Source organism: Lissotriton helveticus, chromosome 12 (genome assembly GCF_964261635.1).
Source record: "Lissotriton helveticus chromosome 12, aLisHel1.1, whole genome shotgun sequence".
Lineage (NCBI taxonomy): Eukaryota > Metazoa > Chordata > Amphibia > Caudata > Salamandridae > Lissotriton > Lissotriton helveticus.
In genome coordinates, this window is record NC_136073.1 from 528,008,570 (window position 1) to 528,031,385 (window position 22,816).

Below are 22,816 nucleotides of genomic sequence, written 5' to 3' on the forward strand. Positions count from 1 at the left end.
GAAGATGTAGTTTGTTGAATTTTTTGCTACAACTGACTAAAAAACTAACTGGTGCTAAAAGGAGAAAATCGTTGTAACCACATCCTCAGCTTTTGCAACACCGACAACTACCATATAAACTGTTCAAGAGATCAGCTCTTCAAGTCGAAGGTCTTCCTGTTTATTCTCAGAAATCCCTAGGCATCACTAGGTTAATATTTTATCCTTCCAACCGCTACAGGAATTGAGTGATGCTACAAGGATCTGAGGGTTTATGATCTATCGTTCTGTAGGGTTGTCCTGCTGCAGTCACGTTTTCTTCAAGAACAATACAACACTTAGGGGTCCATTAGGATGGTGGGTGGATTGCCCCCGCCCGGCTAGCGGTAGCCACCGCCAGCCTAGGGGGGGTAAACCGCCCTCCATCCTTTCCTGTATTCCCCCCCGCCATATTAGAATGGCGGGGGGACCACGGCGGAGCAAAACACCGCCCGCCACTTTTCCGCCCTGGTCGCATTGCGGCCGGGGCGGAAAATGATTAATATGGTGGCGGTGTCTATGAGACACCGCCAGCCATATTACAATGGCAAGTGTGCAATGCCTTTCCGCGGCGGCAATGCCGCCACGGAAAGGCAGGCGGTGTTCACTCTGGGGGCCCCCTGTGGGCCCCCAGAGTGAAGGCCCAAGGGGGGTGGCACCGCGCGGTTCCTGCCGCTTTGATTATGTAAATGATGCAAAGCATTTATGGTATTGTGGCGGGCGGAGCAGAGAGCTCCGCCCGCCACAATACTATAAATACAGGATGTGCCCGCCACTGTGTCGGGCACATCCTAGTGGTGCGTGCGGGACCCCCGCCCTTAGGGCGGGCGGTCCCGATTTCCGATAGGATGGCGGGCGGGCAAAGCCCGACCGCCATCCTAATGTGCCCCTTAGCATCTTTCAGCCGCTCTTTCAGTCTGTCTTCTAGAGTATCCTATGTCTCTTACAGCCTCCTCTATTCACCCTCTTAGATCCCATCCACTCTGCACATGGCATACTCTTTGCTCTGGGACTGATTCCGTCAATATATATATTCCGCTAACACCGAGGGTCCTTGCATGCTGATAAATCACCACGCAGTGGTCCGACATCTCGTAAGGGGTGTCCTGTTCGTGACCAAGATGGAGTGTTTCACTCTATCCCACCAGGTAATGGGGTTGGTTCGTCCTTTGAGGTGATTCTTGGCTTCACACCTACACAGACTCCACCTACACACACTCTAGGTACACTTAGAGTACGGTTTGCATAGTAGGAGGGTGCTTGATTAATACTTTGTTTTATATGCCTTCATATATACATTGTTTCAGCACCATGATAGAACAATATCTACTATTTATGCTTTTGGTGCTTGTAATCACGTTTATTTGCTTCTGCCTACTAATCATTGCAGCAAATGTATTTTACACAAGAATAACTTTGGTTCAATAAATATTATTGAAAACGTCTCACTGTGAATTCTCAGTATATTTCTCTGAGAGTAAGTGAGCACGAGTGACTGAGCGAAAAGTTTTGTACGGTTTCCACAATCCCTGAAGGGCAGGGTTGTCATGTTCAGTGATTGCCAGAAACGATTTGCTCCCTAATAGGTTAGGGGGGCTTAAGGTGGTACTGTGAGCTAGCTGGTCCATAGTCAAAAATATCCTGTAGAGGTGTCCCGAATCAGTCTTGGCACCAAGCCCCTAGTTTACATTGTCCAATCAATTTCCAGATGATATGGATTAGAAGGAACTAAACAACACAAAAATATCAATTTATTTAACAATCATGAAAGGAAAGACGGGCACTTCCTTTTTCAATGCCTGATTATTCCAAATGAACAACATAATGCTTGATCCATTTAAACTTTGTTTGGCAGTCCTTCTTGATTGTTTATTTTAAAAGTATGAGCTAATGGGAATGTGCAGTAACAAAGTTTAAATGAATCAATCATATGGTGTTCATTTTGAACTAACAGACATTTTGATAAAGGGATTTCCGAAACGCATCTGCCTGTCTTCAATAATAAATTAGTGCAACATTGCCCCACGGGTACCCGTCTTTCCTTTCAGGATTGTTAAACAAATAGTGTGTGAGTTTCACCCTCACGAGCGGTGCACCCATCCTGGAGTTCAGCGGCTTTGGTGAAACTTGTGAAATATACATTTTATTTATTAATTTTATTTGAGGTTTTATGATTCGTTTTTTCAAATCTCATCTTTCTACACTCCAACAGGAGCTGCTTTGCTTTCCCATTTCGAAAGTATCACTCTGATTCTTTATTTGCATTTGCTTGGATTTCTCCCATTTGTTTTCTACTGAGATGCTCTGATGGTTTGTGCATTAGAGTCCTGCGTCTCCTGAGACATGCAGGATAGCAATTCAAGTCTTTGGCACGATTTGCTTCTTGCCACTAAGACTAGAGGTTGCAGAGGCCTTGGAACTTCTTATATGCACCTATTTTTATATGAGCATCTAGAAGTTGAATCCATAATGCCCAGTCTCACTCCTTTTGTTATAGCATTATTATTTCTGCCAGGCCGTCACTGTTTCTCCTTCTTTGGCTTTACCAAAGATTTCCAAATGCACTTGAAATTGTTTGAAAAAAGCTGGTTTGGTTTTCTGGGGAGGAGTCTTTAGCACAACCTGTGATCAAGACAGATGAGCCTTAGCCCTCATGCCCTGCAGCACAAAAAAACGTTACCTTTGGAGCAAATAGGTATGAGGATCCTGAGGTTGGAAGCTCTCTTGTGCTGCAGGTTGAAGTAGGTTTTCATGTGTACTTTTATTCTTCTTCCCCCTTTCTGATCTAACCTTCCATGGAACCCAACCCAGTAGCAGATTTCCTTAAGGTGGATTAGTATCATAATGTGCGTAGAGTACAGGTTTGCATTCACCTTAACTTTATGGTGTCATCATTTTTGAGTTCTCCTAGATGGTCTTGTGCAGCCACAGTTTCCTACATCGTTTTCATGATTGTTTCTTTGGAAATGTGCGTTTGTCCTATACTATCTGCTATCTCAGACGCCGTAATTTACTCCTCTACCTCGATAAACCCATTGAGGTCCTCTATGCTGTCCCTTGTGTCCCATTCATTTAGTAGCCAATGCCTTCTCTCTGCCCACCCTCACTGAATTACTTTTTCTCATTTTCACCCAGTTAGTGCTCGCTGGGCAAAGGTTCATCACCAGAGCTCGTCAGCTCATTAGCTCAAGGGAGCCTTTTCAAACAAAAGGAGGATGGGCGCACTCTGCCTCACATCCTAGCACTCAGTTTGCCCCGATGCATCATAGTAAATGCAGTGCATGATAACACTTAGTTCGGTGTCAGGCTTCAGCTTTTCACCCATGTTGGTGCAGCCAATGATGTGCATCTCTAGACACATGTTATCAGGATGGTTGTCCTTCTTCAGTAGAGATCAACACATTCTTTTTGGGGGTGCTGGTAATGCTGCCCAAAGGTTTAAATGGGTTTTCCTCTGCAGTTGTGGGTTGCCTGCAGCAGAGCTTAGTGCTTGTGTCTCATGTCACTCGTGGCATATTCTCTCAGCTGAGTGTTATCTGTTGAATCGGGAGGTTCCCTACAAAGAGAGCGTCACAAATGAGTCGGAAATGATGGCAAATCAAATCTACTATGTTGGTAAATTTGCTGATAAGTGTGCTCATATTAGACCATGCTTATTGCTATTTATTTTTAGCTCTTTATTTAGTAAGGTGATAGATGCTTGTTGTGGAATTTCATGCACACAGAGCCATGTCAGGGAATATGAGCAATCAGCCTTTAATTAGAACACAAGCAACATAACCCCACAAACTAGGACCATCACATACTCTGACCGACCAAGCCTGCAACCATGGCATTATCTTAGTCAGTAAGCTCACCATAATAATACACATCAGCACAGTCCCTTCTTTCTGTTTTCTCATGCTTCACAAGATTTCCAAGTGCCTCCCTTAGACTCCAGACACACCATAACACAAGCCCTGGTCACCAGCTGACTAGACTACGGCAACACACTCTATGTAGGAATCACCTCACACCTCCTCAAGAGGCAGCAAACAATACAGAACTCAGCGGCCAGACTCATCCTAGACTTCCCTAAATGGACCCACATCACCCCTGCCTCAAGAAGCTTCGCCGGCTCCCCATTCAGAAGAAATGTGAGTTCAAGATGCTGATCCACATTTTCAAAGCCCTCCACAACCAGGGATCAGTTTACATCAACCATCGACTGAACTTCCACCTTCACTCCGGACACCTGAGCTCTGCCTCCGTCTACCTCGCCCACACAGCCCGCATCTGCCGCAGCAATAGTGGATGAAGCTCCTTCTCCTTCCTCACTGTGAAATCCTGGATCAACTTACCTCTCTACCTACAGACCTCATCATCTCTGCTGGAATTCAGAAAAGAAATCAAGACCTGGATGTTCAACTGAGCTCTCTGCAGCAGTACTCTCAGCGCCTGGATACCCTCACGGGTGATTATCCATGCTTTACAAATCCAGATTAATTGATTGATTGAATGAACGTAGCATAATAAAACATAATAAAACAGTAATCAGTTCATTGTAGCCAAATCTGGAGCTACATCTAGCCGCACCCGCTTTGCGGGTGCCGCTGCGCCGTCTGGGGACTTTGTGCACTGTTTTGTGTGCGTGGCAAGGCGAGTTGAGCAGCGGAGCAGGGACTCAAACTTCCAGGAGTCCCTGCTGGAATTACATCACCTGCTCCAGCGTAAACCCCGAGACCCGCCCACCGCCGCCAAACAGGTTAAAAGCCCTACATCGCTTTGCGGACTCTGGGTCACTGCTATGTGAGAACTGCTTCACGTTTCCTAGCGCCACTGAAAGGACTGCCCTAGCGCTACATCTAGCCGCACCCTCTTCGCGGGTGCCGCTGCGCCGTCTGGGGACTTTGTGCACTGGTTTGTGTGCGTGGCAAGGCGAGTTGAGCAGCGGAGCAGAGACTCAAACTTCCAGGAGTCCCTGCTGGAATTACATCACATGCTCCAGCATAAACCCCGAGACCCGCCCACTACCGCCTGATCACCATATAAATATACTACAGTCTACCGCTGCGCGGGAGCGCCGGGTGAAGCCCCGGCAAAGGGCGGGCCCTCTTAGGCCCTCAGAGGCCTAAGGAGGCTGGGCTGGGCTCACCCTCCTTTATTTTCCAGCTGGCGATTTGACGCTTAGGATGCATAGAGATTTCTTACAAACACCTTGAAGTAAGATGCCTCTGGTATAACTATCACTCGGTATCTTTTGTCATAAATGCCCGGTTTGACTTTGGTCTTGTTTTACCCTGTTCATTGTTATTGTTAGAATTGTATCGGTAGCCTAGTCGGTCCTCCTACCCAACAACTTTGAATTTTGTCTTAATTTTGTGTTAGTACAATGTCAGTCACTCAAAAAGAAACATCGTTTCCCCCAGGAGGAACTAATCGAGGTCCGCTAGATAACTATATTTTCAGGATTGGTAATGATGCTGATAGGGAGGCAATGCTCGCTGAGCGTCGGGCTGATAGACGCCGCTCTGTGGAGCTCATCAAGAACAAACGTTCGTCGATGGGTGCGCTGACGCAGGCTATCTCCCCAGTCCCTAATCCTATTTGCGAAAGGGAGGGTTCTGGTGCATCCCCCATAGATAGCATTCCATTAATCTTTCAGGACAGATCCTCTACTCTCCCAGTAATCAGTTCTCCAATATTCAATGTTTCATCACTCTCTGTTAATTTAACCCCTGAGGTAGAAATATTGTCAGACATTACACCACCGAAAAATAAATCTAATCAAAAGTTAAAAAAGATAAATAAATTAACCTCGATTGTGGGCCCCGCCCCCGAAAAAAAGACGAAAAAGAGGCAGTGCCCAGAATAAAATTAAAAATAAAATTACTAATACTAGCTCTGGGAATAATAAAGCTATAGTGGATGACCCATTACTAGCTTCTGTAGTAGTCACACCATCGCATATACCACCAAAAGATGCGTCTTCCACTGACCTAATGAGTAATATGGCACATTTAATTAAATCCCTCATACTACCAATAGCAGAGAGGTTGAAAAGAATAGACTCGCAATTGGGAATTTTGGAGCAAGTCCTGGGGGAAATTAAAGAGGCCACAAAAGATTTAAAAAAGCCTATACCTGCTCCTTTGAAATCAGTCCCAGTCCCAAATAATACAAATAAAGATACAAATAAAGATGCAAGTAAAATCGTGAACCCACCCAAAACTAAAGCTGTCAAATTGGTTCCCCCTAAACCAGTAGCAACTAATACAACTACAAAGCAGAAAGACAAGGATGGCTTGGCAACTGTGAAATCGAATCCTCCCCGGGGCGTTCCAAAAGTAAATGAGCTCTCGAGGGACATTCCATCGAAAAGGCTCATTGTGGAGTTGCCGCCGGAAGCGGTCCCATTTGTGGTGGTACTAACTGGAGTACCATCTTTGGAGGAAGGGACCAATGAAGCCGAATATCAACTAAGGAATAAAGTAATATACTGGCTAAAACAGAACCGTCCCCTCCCTCCAAATCTAAACAGGAACATTTTGTATGTCAGACGCCTTCCCTGGATAGGACATAGGAAAAAAGATATAAAGGGAGACATAATAATAATACATTTCAAAGATAAAAGAGCAGTTGGTCACATTATTAACTGAATTTCGCATAATGCTAGCAACACCATAAATCCATGTGACCTTACATATTTCTACCCTAGAATTCCAACAGCTCCAGTATCCAATGTCCTATCACTGTTTCAGTCTACTGTAAATCACATAGAACCTTCATTCCGAAATCAGAATGATTGGCTAGGACATTCACTTCTAGATCTGGAAGGTCACCCTAGGCCCTTAGCATATAAAGCTCGACCACTCTTCCAGTCTATTGGAAATTATAAAGACCCGCCGTTCCAAATGCAGACAGACTGGCCAAGGCAACCGTCCCTGAATCTGGAAGAACATCCTGGACATCCTAGGTATCCGTTCTATCAATATTCCAAATACCCAATTCCACTTTACAACCGTTATGCTGCATTATCAGACATGGAGGGAATTGATTGACTTGATCAAAGGATGACAGTAGTAGAAAATAGTCCTGAAAATAGTTCTGTTAGTCCACAAAAGGTTCCCCCCATGATTATTGATCAACAATTCATGAATGACATCTTCTCTATTCAGTGCCCTAAGCCAGCCTGCCTGAAAGACACAACGATTGTCCCTGCAATTACGATCGCAGGTCAAAATTTCCCTTCCCTAGCTTCCAAATCCAAACAGATTTGCCACTCTGGAATTGACAATACATTAAATCCAGTTATTGGGGGACATAAAGGGGTAGAGACCAAACATCGTATTTCTGTCTTATTCTGGAATGTGGCAGGGCAGCGGGCAAAAGTTACTAATGACAAGTGGATATATTTTATCTCAAATTTCGACATTCTGGCACTTCAGGAGACGTGGGCATGTGACGTGATACACATGGAGGGATATAAGACCTATTTCTCGCCTGCCAAACCTTCTACTTTGGGCAGAGCGAAAGGGGGCCTAACAATCTACGTCTCAAACCTTCTTAATACGACTAAAGTTGTGGCCATTAAATTAGACCCAAATTTCCAGATTCTCTGGATATGCCTTAACAACAAGGAAAACTTTCTTGTGGTTAATTTTTATAATAACCTCACAGTTCTAGATGCAATAAATGTGGGAACACTGATTCGATCTACTCTATTAACTTGTTTGAGAAAGACTGAGAAGGATGTGACAATTATTTGGGGGGGGGGATTTTAACCTGGGTCCATGTATCTCTGAGGGTAATGGTATTTGCGGTATAATAGATGAAGCTAGTAATTCAATTACACACTTTAGGCATTGTACCTTAGGCAACCTCCTTAACGAAATACTGTTTGATCTAGATCTAGTAATAGCAAACAACGCCAACAAGGAGGATTCGCTACTTGCTCCAACATTTCACGGGAGGGGACATTATTCAGTTATAGATTATATTCTCATCTCAAATGGTGCTATGCTGGTAGAAGAAGCAGTGTTCACTCTGCATAAAATACCATTGAGCGATCACACTCCAATTAGCATCTCCATGCCATTGTCCCAAAACTCAAGGAGCGGATATAGCTCCATTTTAACGCAAAACAACTTGGCCTTAAGTAGAATAAATGGCTATGTTTTGAAGTGGGGAAAAATAGACCCTGCAGAAATAACAAAGCAAGTGGTAGTAAGGGCTCTCCCACATTTCACAAAATGTCTTAGTATGGACCTATCTGACCAAGAAATTATTATTAATTTTGAGGCAATTCTTAAAATAATAAAAGAGGCGCTTTGGATCGAAATTAAACAAAAACCCAGCCAGAAAAAAGATGGTTCAATCATGCATGTACGGTAGCTTACTCCAATTTAAAAAGTGCCCTTAGGAAGTCTGCTAGGATCCCCCAAGAGGTAAAAACATTACGGAATATATACAATCTAGCACTCAAAGCGAGGAAGAGGGAATTAAAAAACCAACTTTGGGACCAACTGCACGAAAGCTGCAGTCTTAGGAACTCAGCTGCATTCTGGAAAGTAGTCACATCCCCTTTTCTAAATGATAACATCAGGCTCCCGAAAATTGAGATAGCAATAGAAAAGAAAGACTGGGTTCAACATTTTACTAAGATCTTTTCATATAGCTCGGACTCCCAAAATTTAGGGAACCCTAGACCTAATGATCTACCCAGTCCTTATCCTATTGACCTGCAGTTTACAATGCTAGAAGTTGCACAGGCTCTGAAAGCTAGTAAGAATGGGAAGGCCCCTGGTCCTGATGGCGTCCCAATTGACCTGTTTAAAGTCCAAATGTATCTATGGACCCCCCTTCTCACAAGAGTCTTGAATGAAACTTGTAAAGTTGGCTTATTGGAATCCTGGTCCTGGTCCGTATTAGTTCCCATATTCAAAAAAGGGGACAGGGAATCTGTTTCATGCTACCACCCAATCTCTCTTTTAGACTCCCTTGGCAAAGTGGCAGGTCGAGTCATTTTAGAACTGTTACAAGATTGGGCGGAGGAAGGAAGAATTATTTCAGACCTACAATATGGGTTTCGTCAAGGTTTAGGGACTATAGAGCAGGCCCTAAATCTCTCCCTCCTTATCGATAAATATGTTTCCATTAAAGGTGGAGATTTGTATATGGTCTATGTGGATTTATCATCTGCGTTTGATTGTGTCTCCCATTCCAAACTTTGGTCCTTGCTGATCGATATGGGGGCACCATCAAACGAAGTGAAGTTTCTGAGAGAGCTCTATTCCAATGCCACAGCCAAGGTCCGCTATGGAATGGGAGGTGAGTTGACGGAGGACTTCCCAATAGAAAGAGGGGTGAGGCAGGGATGTATCCTGGCCCCCTTCCTCTTCACCTTATATACGAACAGGCTGGAAAGTGAAATGTTGAAGGATTCCCAAGACCTCCCAATGGTGGAAAACCGCCCAATTCCCGCGTTACTTTCCGCGGATGACACAGTAATATTAGCTCGCACCCCCATTGAACTACAAAAGAATCTGGACAGGTACTCAAGATTTATGGCGGGCCTCGATTTGAAAATAAATATCAGTAAAACCTTCGTCATGAGGGTGGGTTCAAGTCGCAAAAGCAAAATGAGGGGGATTTACCTCAACAAGGAAAAAATAGCGACCACTGACAAATATTCTTATCTAGGCATAACAATAGACCATAAACTTTCATGGAGACCCGCTGTGGAGACACGCAAATTGCTTTTTTTAAGAACCACAGCTGCCTTAACTAATTTTGCCAGAAAGCTGGGAAAAAGAGCGCCTTTGGAAATGATAAAAATTTATAAAGCCAAATGCCTTTCTGAGGTTCTGTATGGGGCGGGTCTTTGGGGTTTCGTCGCACTTGATAGTATTCAGCGGGTAGAAAACTCCTTTCTAAGATATCTATTAGGTGTACCTGGTAGCTAGGGTACTCTTGCCTGTCACATTGAGCTGGGTCTTTCATATATTACGGACCTAGCAAAAATCGAACCACTGTTATTGTGGCATAGGATTTGGACCTCAGAAAAGGCAATCTTTACCCAGCTTATTCTTTCTGATTGCTTAAAAATGGATGACGCAAATAACTCAAGGTGGCTGCGATATGTAGCGAGATTTTTTCATGATTTGGGTTGGGATCAATATTACTCTAATCCCTCCATAATTTGTGAGGTACCAAGAAAGGTTCTAAAAAAGAAATGTCTGGCTCATTTAGAGGCTTTGAGACTAACAAGTGAGATTACGAAACCCTCTGTCACTCATGCCCTGCTAATACAAACGGAACCTTTAATACAGCCATACCTCACTTATAACACCACGAGTTATGAACGACATCTGCTGGTAAGGTTCAGAATGAATTCTTTTTATAGATTGGTCACATTTCCTACTAGAAACAACTGGGCAAAAGCACTTCCCCTTTGTCCCTGTGACGGTCTCTCGCCACAATCCACTCTTCATATCTTATTTTTTTGTACATTTTATCACAACCGTAGGAAAAATGGCTTATACCCATACTAAGGAGTACTGGTCTTACACAATATCGTCCAGCATTACTTTTTCTACAATTGTTACAGGGTGAGCGGTTGGTTTTTCTAGTGGCGAACTTCCTTAAATGTGTTGTCCGCCATCGTTTGACCCTAGAGTGCTCACCACAAAATACTGAAACCTGAATTTTTAATGATACAATTAGTAATGCTCAGATATTCATAAAAATTCAACTTGCAGGTTGCTAATCGAATAATATTTTATCTTGTAAATATTGTCTTTTTAAAGTGTATTATAAACAGTTATATGATTGTATTTATTCAGGAATATATGTATGTTTTGTAATGTATGCTTTTATGATTTGCAACCAAAATCGAAATAAAGCAATATTGAATTGAATTGAATTGAATATGAATTTACACTCTTGCACAGTCCCAGGTTTATCTGACCTACCTACTTTTTTTGGTATAAATATTAGGTAATGTGTGATTTCTGATCAGTTGCTTCTTGCGGAGATCACTTGACAATCCTGTGTTTAAACTAAATTTTCAGCATAGTTTAGTAGATTTGCAGTTAAAGAAATTACAAATCTGCAGCAGCAGGTAGAAACAAAAGTACCTTTCTTGAAATTCCAGAGAACAATTTAGCATTAACCCCTTTTTCACAACACAGATTATGAGATGACATCAAGGAGTTTCCAACGATCAATGACGTGAGTCACCAAAACCAAAGAAATCCCCCATCTGTTTGTTATGTTTCCATATAAACTTTTACTTTTTGGCTTGTGGAGATTTTTAGCTTTACTGTAATTTGTGACTTCTGACCAGGCCGGGTGCACTAGTATTTGCCTATCTGAATTGATGGTAATAACTATTTGCACAGAGTCTGTGATAAAAGGAAAATAGCAGAAAATTGGGTCAAGTCGTCAGTCTGATACTGGGAGGGGTCATTTATAAATATGTTGGGCAGCATAAATTAGTAGCAGCTAACATAAACATCACCCACCTTATCCTATGTTTTTTAAGTTATGGGGCTTTGTTCATAAATATCTTACACGTACTTTGATTTGGGTGTGTATGGTTCTGCCCCCAGTTTTATCCTCCCTTTATTTATAGGTTTTGAGTTAGTAATATTTATGGATATATGGAGGCTCCTTAACATGATTTTAAATTGTTTCTGAAAATTAAACCACATTTTTCAAATGTAAAATCATATTTTAGTAAACTTTGTTAGGGGTTTTAACAGGGTTAGGTGTTTGTACTTTTACCTGCCACGGTGGTTTATTCGCTTAGACCACATTTTAGGGCTGATTTACCAATGAATCTGCCAGGGCCATCTGCAATTCACAGTTTTAAAGGGTTTAAGGACAACGGAGGAATTAAGAGGAAAACACGTCTTACAAACTGTAAACAGAGTGCCAGTCAGAAATTAACAGAGTGCATTCACACAACTCCGAATCCATCAACACGTTTCTCAAGCAACTCTAATTTTTTCCGCCTGGATCGGGAATTACAAGGAATGTGTGAATGCCTCATCCGCAATACCCCCTCAGCTTAACTACAAGGTGTGAATGTGCCTGAATAATAGGGAATTACCATGGGAATCGAGTTCAGTACCCCCAACTCCCACAGAAATTCACCTTGCTTATTGATCGTTTTGGTTGCAAGAATACAGACTCTCTATTCCTGCAGGACCCACGATGGGGCCCTCAGTGTCGATTAACCACTTCAGGCATTGTGTCCCTGGTACGCAACAGAAGGGCGTAGCGCCTTGGAGCAGGCCCCTTTTTTAGGCAATGCGGGAGCTCAGTCCTATCACACTTAAAGACTACGGGTTCTCTCTCCCATGACTGTCAGTCAGCATCCCTATACTGAGACATCTATACCAATAGACAAACATTTGTATTTCTGTATTGCAAGACCTTTCAAGTGAATGTTAGTCTGCTGCCTTAAAACACAGGGCACATAGGAACATTACAAATAAAGGTAAGTTGTGTACATTGTGTATCAGCCATGATTCTCTACAGTGGGTCCTCTGCACAAACATATGTGAGGCTGTGCAGGCAGGCAGACATCTCTTTTGTGTGCATGTGCCCAGCTGTGGCCTTTGCTGCAGGGGCATTGGTTAAACACTTCCCATGTTATCCTCAAAAGATGCACTCTTAATGAAAGAGCACTGCATCTAGTAATGGGGAATGAGCCACAGGCAATAAGTATTTCCTTATTGGATGGTGGCGGAGCAATGGAAATCTGGGAATGCCTCTATCATGAATGTACTGATGGATACATTATGCTGCAATATTCTGAAATACACAAATGGTCCCTGCCTTACATAATATCATGGTGCACAGGATGCTTGGCGTTTTGAATACTTTTCTTGTATTCCGCTTTGAACCCAAAAGTAATCTAATGTCTACCAAGAGCTGGATTGGCTTGGAAGCAGCATCCTTCTGGTAGGAAACTATTCTAAGGAATACTCTGATACCCTCTTGGGTCTAGTTGCGCTATATAAAACTTTATGAATAAAAGAAATAAATAAAATAAATTACCAATCTGTCAAAATCAGGGTCGGCTTCTTTTTGGGGGCATGTGGGCGTTTCCCCCTGCTAGTTCTATTGCCTCTGGCTCCATATGCTTTGATTGATTCCATTTAGCCACCGTGCCCGTGCACTGCTTTTATTTTGGCATGGCCCAGCAGAGTTTGCCTTTTTCCATTATTGAGGAGGGGGGGACGTGGGTGAGGGGGTGGAGCTTAATTGAATAATTGCCATGCAGATTGAGCTAGGATTTGTGGCGAAGTGTGCATGTCGGGTTGGACGGGTGCCTTGCTGTGCCCAGCCTGACATGCGCACTTGAAGTCTCTCCTGACAGCGCAATGTTAGGTGCCTGCGGGATTACCACCATAGCCACCAAGTCTCCTAATGAGCCAATCCTTGCGCTGCTGTCATGCTGTTTAATAACATAAATGCAATGGTGCTGCGTCTAGATTTACTCATAAGATGAGGGGGAAGGACTGGGGATTGCTGAGTTGGGCAAAACTTCCATGGATTCCCGGAGGCAACTGAAAGTCACGAGTGTTCTTCCCACTTCTCACGTCTGAGTGTGAGGTCAGAGGCGGTGTCACCATGCCGGCCAGCGAGCACCATTAATGCTGTTATCTCACTAATCCCAGTACACTACCATGCATGCATTGGAAGGAGACATGTCCGCATGAAAAGGAATCTTGTGAGGCAAAGAAATAAACATGTTTTCCAGGTGCTGTGACAATGGAAGGTCTAACTCCAGTGTGCGTTGGAGATGCTGTGTGCACTGTAACTTTAAGAGCAGTCCCTTCTCCTCTTGTGCTTCCCCGGGGCCTCTGGGGGACTATGTTTCAGCCGCACATGCTGATGCCACTATACCAGTTGCCAAGTTCCATTTGCCCACATGCAAGAGATTTTTGAATAAGGCTGAGCCACTTATCTCCAAGCTGGATTCAAGCTATGCTGGCTGATGAGGGGTGAAACCCCAAAACCGGTCCAAGGATGCTTGTTTCCGGCCGAGGAAGTATCTGGCTTGGCAGTTCAGGTTGGACTGTTCCCATGAGGCACAGGGTCAAGACTGATTTGAATATGGCCATGTCAAAACTGGGTTGGCATGGTGAGCAAAAGAATGATGGATTTAACCCAGATCTCTTGACTGGAGGTGAATGTTTTGATTTGTTCTGCATTCCGTCCATCAGTTGTGTGGCTTTATCTTCAAGCAGGCTCCATGCTCTGGACAGCTGCGGCAAGCACTCTTTCCATCCTCCAATGCCACCAAAACTTTGACCATCCATTCCCTCATCAATCCATATATCATATTTCCATTCACCAATGTATCCATTCCATTCTTTCACAACATCATCTGTTTTTGGATCCAATTCATCATCCACCCCTTTTTCCTGCATCCGTTTATCCACTCCACAACCTCATCCAACCATTCATCCACCCATCGGTCCATAACACACTCATCCATTCATTCACCCATCAGCACATATGCCCATTCATCCATCCATCCTCCGCAAACACATTCTTCCACTCACCCACCAATCCATCTGCACCATCAGTCATCCATCCATACATACATGCATACCTGCAGGTATCCACCAATCCATCCATCCACAACTGGCAAATAACACAGATTAATTTCTGAAAAATGAATGTAGAAAATGTTAAAGTATTCAATGTCAGCAATTTAGTTCCTGTTTATATTTAAATTTTGTTGCTTAATCTTACATTCCTTAAACGTGCTCACTATTTCCAGGATGTTGTATTTCTGTATTTTTTTATGTAGCATAATTCTCTTATACAGGGAATACTTTGAACTGAGTCACCTTCAGGCATTTTTAATGGGCCACCATTGAGAGCTCTGGAGCAGAGCCTGAAGGCAGTGCGAATTTCTCACAATACCTGTCAGTGAATCAAAAAGGTATTCATAATACTTGGTCATACAATCCTTGGCCTCTCTGCTGAACAAACAGATCAATGGCCACTTATTCCAGTTTCAATTGTGATTCTGTTCAACTATGTATGAAGGAGTAGTTGGCAAAATGTTGAGAAGACAAAAGTAAATGAAAATAAAGTGCTTACAGGTGAGTCGGTGTGTTGTAAGTTTGGGGGGTTGTGAAGTGAAGTTCTCTGGTTATGCTGAATAAGCACCTACCTACGTCATTGTCATATGAAATCTCTTTATTGTTGTCATAACTACACTGTCACAATTGCTTTATTAACCATCTTGCCTTCTCAAATTTGCTTGAAAATGCACCATTTGCCCACTCTTTTTTCAAAATGTTTCCGGGTTGAGAACCCCCACGCCCCCCGCCCTACCCCCCCCCCCCCCACACAGACACACACAAACCACCTGTATGACATTCAGGCATGCTTGCTAGTCAGAGGGCACTCGTCCTGTATTTTTACGCCTCACCACTTTCAAATGTCACCAGCTGCCACTGGTCAAAATCTAAAATAAAGTATGAATGCTGTGCCCCTCTACCAATACCTTCCATCTTCGCCTAGCAAATGCCGTGCAAACCAAATTTGCTGGCTTAGGCAGAAGTATTTTGCATATAAATTGCCACTACGTTTTTTTTGTAAAACGTTTGGAGACCGCTACTGTGGGAATCATAATCATGTGGTTTACTGTTAGATAAATGGTAGAATATAGACTCCAAACGTAAACGTTTTCCAGTGCACTACCTTAAAGGTGTTAAGGATTAAGCAGGTACTGTTATAGAAGTGTCAGACTTTGTGGAAATCTTTTTTATGCAAAGTTCCAAAAAAGTAATTGCCAGTGCCTTTGTGGTTATTTAGACACTAGATGTATCCTAGCACATATAAGATTTGCATTGGAAAACAGGTGTATTTTTTCTCTTGTTTAGCCCAATATTTAGAATATTCCAAGAATGCTACCAAGAGACAAAAAACCTTCGATCAGGTTATGGCACCAACCGTGTGTCTTGGAGCAGTACAAGATACAAGTATTTGCTGAAACTGTCAGGATTCGTTAAGTAGTTCATTTCTTAAACTGCCTGTACTATCTCTGGTAAACCAGACCCTCAAACCTCTGTGCTAATTAATGATAAATAACATTTTATGTATTACTATGCCATTAGGCATATTTAATAGAATTAATTACCCATCAAGGCAATATGACATGAATCTGTCACTGGGTGCGCCCAACTTTGCAGGTCAGGATCATGCATCCCAATGCAAGAAAATAAACTGTTGCCTGTGCAGGCATAAACTTACTTCTGCACTGTGGACAGCACAATGTTGAAGCAGTGACTGGAGGTTTTAAAACTCCGGACCATCTTTTAATTCAGAAGGAATGGACTATTTGCAACAGAGGTGGCAAGTGTGGTGTGTTAGGTCGGGGCCTAACACGTGGTGGTGGGACACCTAAATAACTGGACACAGACAAGGGTTGTGTGTTAGCCGGAAAGACCCCGAGCGGTCTTCCGCTTTATTTTTTTATACCCCGGCGCAAGCCCGCCCCGGGGTATGTGTGCGTGCGTGCTGGTATGGATACAAATTATGGGAGAGCCCGAGTGGCTCTCTACATCCCTCCTTCAATTTAGATCTGTCCTTGCAGACGGCTCCGGAGTTTTCTTTTCTTCTTTCCACTCACGGGGACATCCAGACAAAGTCTCTCAGCTTCTGGCTAGGCTTCGGGTTTGAACGTAGGTTGTATCTTTGGCTGCGGGCACACAGGGATGCTGTAACCCCAGCCTGGGTTGTCGCTGTACCCTCCCCTCGGAGGGTCTCACTTTGGCGATGGTCATTGGCCGTGATGTTTTGGGGCGCTGCTTGGTGTGATGGACCTTCTCCAGCGTGCCCGTCCCTGGGTGATCTTGTCACCGCACCTCCGAAGTCCCAAATGCCATCACTTCCTGTTTCCGGGCATTCCACTACATGGTGTCTTCCAGTCAGTTCAGAGGCCTTCTTGAAGCACAACACATTGCGGGTCATTGAGTGTCCGCCCTTCCTGGCTATGACCATGGTTCCTTGGATCTTGTCTATTACCAACGTCTCGGGCTCGTAGGGTGTCCGATACTTCCACCCCGGGTGACGATCTAGCACCACTACGGTGTCCCCTTCCTTCAACGTAGGTTCTTTGGCGTTGCGGGACTCGCTCGCTTTCTGGTTAGTGAGTTGCCTCCTGGCCTGAATGGCTTCACCGTCCCTGTTCTCAGGCGTCCAGGTGCTGTCGGTTGGAATGCTGTCACGGGGCGCCCTCTTGAACAGCACGTGGGCAGGAGCACATTTTGTGGTGCTGTGGGGTGTCTGCCGATAGGCTCCCAAGAACTGATCCAGAGCTATTTCAGGATCTTCACCATTGTCTACCGCAATTCTCAGGGCTCTGTTGAGTGTCCTCATCAGCCTCTTGACTTCCCCGTTGGCCTGAGGCCACAGGGGGGTGATCTTCCTGTGTTTTATCTGAAGGCTCTCGAGATAGCTCTGAAAGTCTCTTCCTTGAAAAGGGGGGCCGTTGTCGGATTTGATTTCATCGGGGAGCCCCATCGTGGCAAAGACGTGATTCAGCGCTTTCTTTACTTGAGGAAACGCTGTCGAGGGTATGAGTTCGACTACAGGGAATTTGGAGAAGGAGTCGACCAGGACTAGAGTGTGTCGACCGTCTGGGAAACTCCCGAAGTCAATGCTGAGATGTGTCCATGGCGTCTGTGGAGCTTCTTCGGTGATCACGGGTGCTGGAGCCGGATCCGGGCCTGTAATTGTGCATGCATGGCAGGATCGCACCATCGCATCGACTTGGCTATCCATTGCGGGGAACCACACTTTGCTCCTTAGACGGGCCTTTGTTTTGGCCATGCCCTGATGGCCGACGTGTGCTAGCTCCAGTGCCTTCTGTTGGAGGCTTTCGGGTATTACGAGGAGATGCCCTCTGAGGATGACTCCTTCGTCTCCCACGCTTAGTTCGCTCTGGATTTGCCACAGCTGCTGGCGCGCATGGCTGACTTCTAGCCGAAGGTTAGGCGGTCCATCTAGGAAGTGGGCCCATCGATTTCCTTCCAGGGCATGACGAACCCTCATTAGCGTCTCATCTTTAGCGGTAGCCTCACCGACTTCCTTTAATGTCATATGTTCGGGGCACGCTGCATACGAGATCATGTGTACAAAAGCATCAGCGCCCAGGCCTTCATCTCGCGGTGGGAGTTGACTGATAGCATCAGGGTGTCGGGAGAGATAGTCAGCCGGGTTGTGAGCCCCAGGTCGGAACACAATCTTGAAATTGTAGCCTTGCAGCTGAACTGCCCATTGTTCAATCCGTGGTGGGGCAAGCGGGGAAGATCCCGTGAACAGTGGTAGCAGTGGTTTGTGATCCGTTACTACGGTGAACTCTTGCCCACACAGGTATAAATGGAAGTGCTGACACGCCCATTTGATCGCTAGCGCCTCTCTTTCGATCTGGGCATACCTGGTCTCGGTATCTGACAGTGCTTTGCTGGCATACGCGACTGGCTTCCACACTTCGGGTCCATGTTCCTGCAGGAGCACCGCCCCCAGGCCCACTGGGCTGGCATCAACGATGAGTTCCGTTTTGCGTCGGGGCTGGAAGTAGGCCATCACGGTAGTGTCTAGGAGATTGGTCTTGATGTTCTGAAAAGCGTTGTGGGCCGCCGCAGTCCATTCCCACTGGCTGTCTGCTCGGGTGAGGGCTCTGAGCGGCTCTGCAAGGTCGGCCAGATTGGGTATGAACCGGCCACAATAGGTGGCCATGCCCAAGAAGCTGCGCACCTCGGTGGGGTTCCTGGGAGTGCTTGCCGCCTTGATCGCCTCCGCCTTTTTGGGGTTGACTTTCAGCTCTTCCCTCGTGAATGTGTAGCCAAAGAAGTCTATTGATTCCTGGTAGAATGAACATTTCGATCGGTGGAGGGTTAAGCCACTGTCACGAGCCTGTGGAGGGTCGCCCTCCGATGTTCATGGTGTTCTTCCAGGGTTGATGAGTATACCAGGATGTCGTCGCTGAGGTTGATCACCCCGCTCAGCCCCGAGAGTACTTCCCGAATGGCGTTCTGAAACACCTCAGCGGCGGAAGAGACACCAAAGCTTAGTCGTTTGTAGCGACGGGAGTCCCACATGGGTGGAAAAGGTGGTTATGTATCTGCTGGCTGGTTCTAGCTCAAGCTGGTGGTATCCCGAGTTGAGGTCCAGTTTCGAAAACCACTTTGCCCCATTGAGGTCAGCTACTATATCATCCATTGTGGGGGTGATGTGCCTCTCCCGTTTGACTGCCACATTCGGTAACCTCATGTCCACGCACAATCTGATTGCTCCAGGTTGTTTCGGCTTGGGTGCTACTACTAATGGGGAAACCCAGGCTGTCGGGCCCGACACTTTCTCTATTACGCCTAGGTCTTCCAGTTTCTGGAGTTCTTCTTCAACTTGCGGTCTCAAGTTAAATGGCACCCGCCGGTGTCGGAGGGCTACTTGTCGCACGTATGTGTCGATGTGCAGCTTGAACTTGTGTCCCTTCAGTTTTCCAAGGCCTTGGAACAACTCGGGGAAACCTCTCAACAGGAAGTCCACGTGGGCCTGGTGCACCTGGTTGGCAAAGAACACGAGACCTAGGTCTTCCGCGGTGTGGCAGCTTAGTAGTGTGCCTTTCTTCCCTTCCGTGATGTGGAAGCGTGTTTCAGTGGAGTAGTCGCCATTCACGACTGTCATGTGAATTACCCCTCTTAGCGGTAACGGCTCTGTGCCACCATAGATGTAGATCCTCGCGGTGGAAGGTGCAAGAGGAGGTTTGGGCGACATCTTCTCATATTGGTCTGAATCCATGATGTTCACTGACGCCCCCGTGTCTATGAGGGCCATCAGCGCCGTGCCCTCTACGGCTATGGAGCACACAGGTGGAGGTCTTCTCTTGGTGGAGGCCCTACTGACGTAGGAGATGACATATATCTCATCGTCTTCTTCATCCTCATACCGCGGTCTTCTGTCTTGAGCTTGGTGATCTGGCGGGGGGATCTCTTGGTCTATTGACAGCTGTCGGACCCGTTGCGTCAGTGTTCTGGGTCTCGGGCCCGCCGGCTTGTATTTTCCTCCACGGCATACGGCGGCAAAGTGGTTGAGCCGCCCGCATTTTAGACACGTCTTTCCTTTTGCACTGCACGTTGCGGTCACCGGATGATCTTCACCGCAGTATCCACATGCATTACCTCGCGGCGTGGCGGTTCTTGGACGGGCGGCCATGGGCCGTCTCTGGATCGCGTCGACCCTCTCCTCTTTGATAGGTGTTGTCCTGGTGGCTGTCGGTGTAATGATCGGTGTGCGTAGCGCAGCTTCCATTTCTTCTGCCCTTGCGTCGGATAGCTTGTGCGACCTTGCCAGGACTAGTATCTCATCCAGCGATATACCAGGTTGGCGGAGTAGGAGTTTTCGCAGTAGCTTCGACCTACAACCCACTATGATCTGGTCACGTATCTCCTCCCGTGGGTTGGTGAACGGGCAGGTGCTGGCGAGCCGGCGCAGCCGGGCGTAATACATGTCTACCGACTCAGACTCCGTCTGCCATGCTCTTTTGAACTTGAATTTTTCAAAGTCAGTATTGAGTTGAGGATCAAAGTGTGTGTTTAGGGCTGCGACTGCGGCGTCATAGTCGTGGTCCAGTCCAGTGTTGGGCAGCGTCTCGAATAGATCGTATATTTCCGGTCCGCCATATAGAATGAGGAGTGACCTTTTTACCATTCCGTCCGTCTCCCTAGTGCCCTTGAAGTAGAGGTTTAACCTCCCGACCCACGCCTTCCATCTCGGCGCTGCCGTCGCTGGGTCTGCCGCCTCACTGAACGGGGGAATTGGCGCTGCGCCCGAGTGTAGGTGGGTGGGCGGCATCGGTGCATTGGCACCAGCTTGGTTGGGGACTGGTGGAGGCAGGGCGATCGCTGAAGGAGGCTGCGCTGCTGCTGCGGGTGGGTTTTGACCCGCCCAATCTTGGCCAGCTCCTGGCGCTATTACTGACATGGTTCAGCGATGGTGGATTCCCCAGGACCTGTTCGATCTATGCTTCCAAAGCTGAGGAGTGTGGCCGGGTCGTTGCACTGACCAATGCTTGGTGGCATGTGGGGATGCTCCCTCCGATCCCTTGTGTCTCTCCCAGTGGAAGTGTTGAGAGGAAAGGTCCTGACCCCGAGGATAGTGGAGTCGCAGGTGAGTCCCAGGAGAGGGAGATGCAGGAAGTGTTCTTGAGGCGAATTGCCTTTGCCAATGCTTATTGTCTTTATTATCTTTTTTTTTCAGTGCACTCGGGCCTTATGACCAGGAGCCTCCGAGTCCCAGGGCCCCAGTCGTCTTTCGTGGCCCATGGAGGTCAGGGCAGAGGGGCAGGCACACAGGAGCGGAGCGCTGCGTGAAGGCACGGCCTCAGAGGTGCTGTGGGGCGTGGCGTAGGGCCTCCCCGGGCCACGTGGCAGGAGAGGGGCAGGAGGCGCGCTGCCGTCTTCACCGGCAATCTGGGCGCTCAGACGCCGCAGCAGGGTCCACGCTGGGAGTGCGGCGGGCGCACGTGGAGAGGCTGCGCAGGCGGGAGGGGGGAACAGACTCACCCGCACCTCCGGCGGCAGGCAGGCGCCGCTCCGGTCCCTCGCAGAGTCCCGCCAGCTGAAGGCGCTCCCGGCCGGGAGACGCGTGGGCGGGCCTCGGAGCGGGGCAGCACGGCAACACACGCGGGTGGCACCGCAGCAGGAGATCGGGCCACCGCGGAGCCACAGATCGAGGCAGCCAGGCACGTCCGTGGGTAAGCCGGCCTCGTCGCCAATGTGGTGTGTTAGGTCGGGGCCTAACACGTGGTGGTGGGACACCTAAATAACTGGACACAGACAAGGGTTGTGTGTTAGCCGGAAAGACCCCGAGCGGTCTTCCGCTTTATTTATTTATACCCCGGCGCGAGCCCGCCCCGGGGTATGCGTGCGTGCGTGCTGGTATGGATACAAATTATGGGAGAGCCCGAGTGGCTCTCTACATCAAGGACCTCTCCTGTAAGAGGATGTACTGTGTGACCCCTTCCACCTGCAGGTAATGGCTTGGGACGCCCATATAACCACTCGGACTCCCCCCAAAAGGAGCTGTTGGGTGGTGGGTGCACTATGTGTGCACCACCTCAAAGATGGTGTACAGTTGTTGCACCACTAAAGAGACTGTTGGCCCCTCCACCTGTATCAGGATTATACCTTGAGCAAATGTGTTCCTTTGCTCGCACGGGACCATGCCCTCAAGCAAATGAGGGAACACCCAGGTGAGATGTCATGGGACAAAAAGCATGCTCATGCAAATGGTACTATATATCGTGTCTGCTTCAGGCGACACGTGTTTTGGGGGTGGCGGCTTTCCCCACTCTTACCAACGACCGTCACAGGGCAGTAAACCCCTGAATATAACCAGCACCACCCACTCTTACAAGCGCAGCCACAGGGTAGCAAACGCAGGTCCCGCCATGGGAGGCCCAACGTATAGCTATGCCACTACCTATATGAAATAACAAAGGGCGACGGGGAACTACATTTAAGCACTAAAGCCGTACTATGGCCCCATGTGAATCCTGTAGTTAACTGCCTCCACTAATAGCACAAGTAACACCAGGTACGCTCTTATCGTAGTAGCCATTACATTTCAAATGTGTGCAAGTTGAATATAAACCTGTTTCCAATACTGGCACATAAATGTAACTGACCAATTTTGCACCAATGCTTGAAATACTGTTACATTTCCTCTAAAGGTTTAAAAAATCGCCTTATTTTTATCAATGATATAAAAAAAAACATTT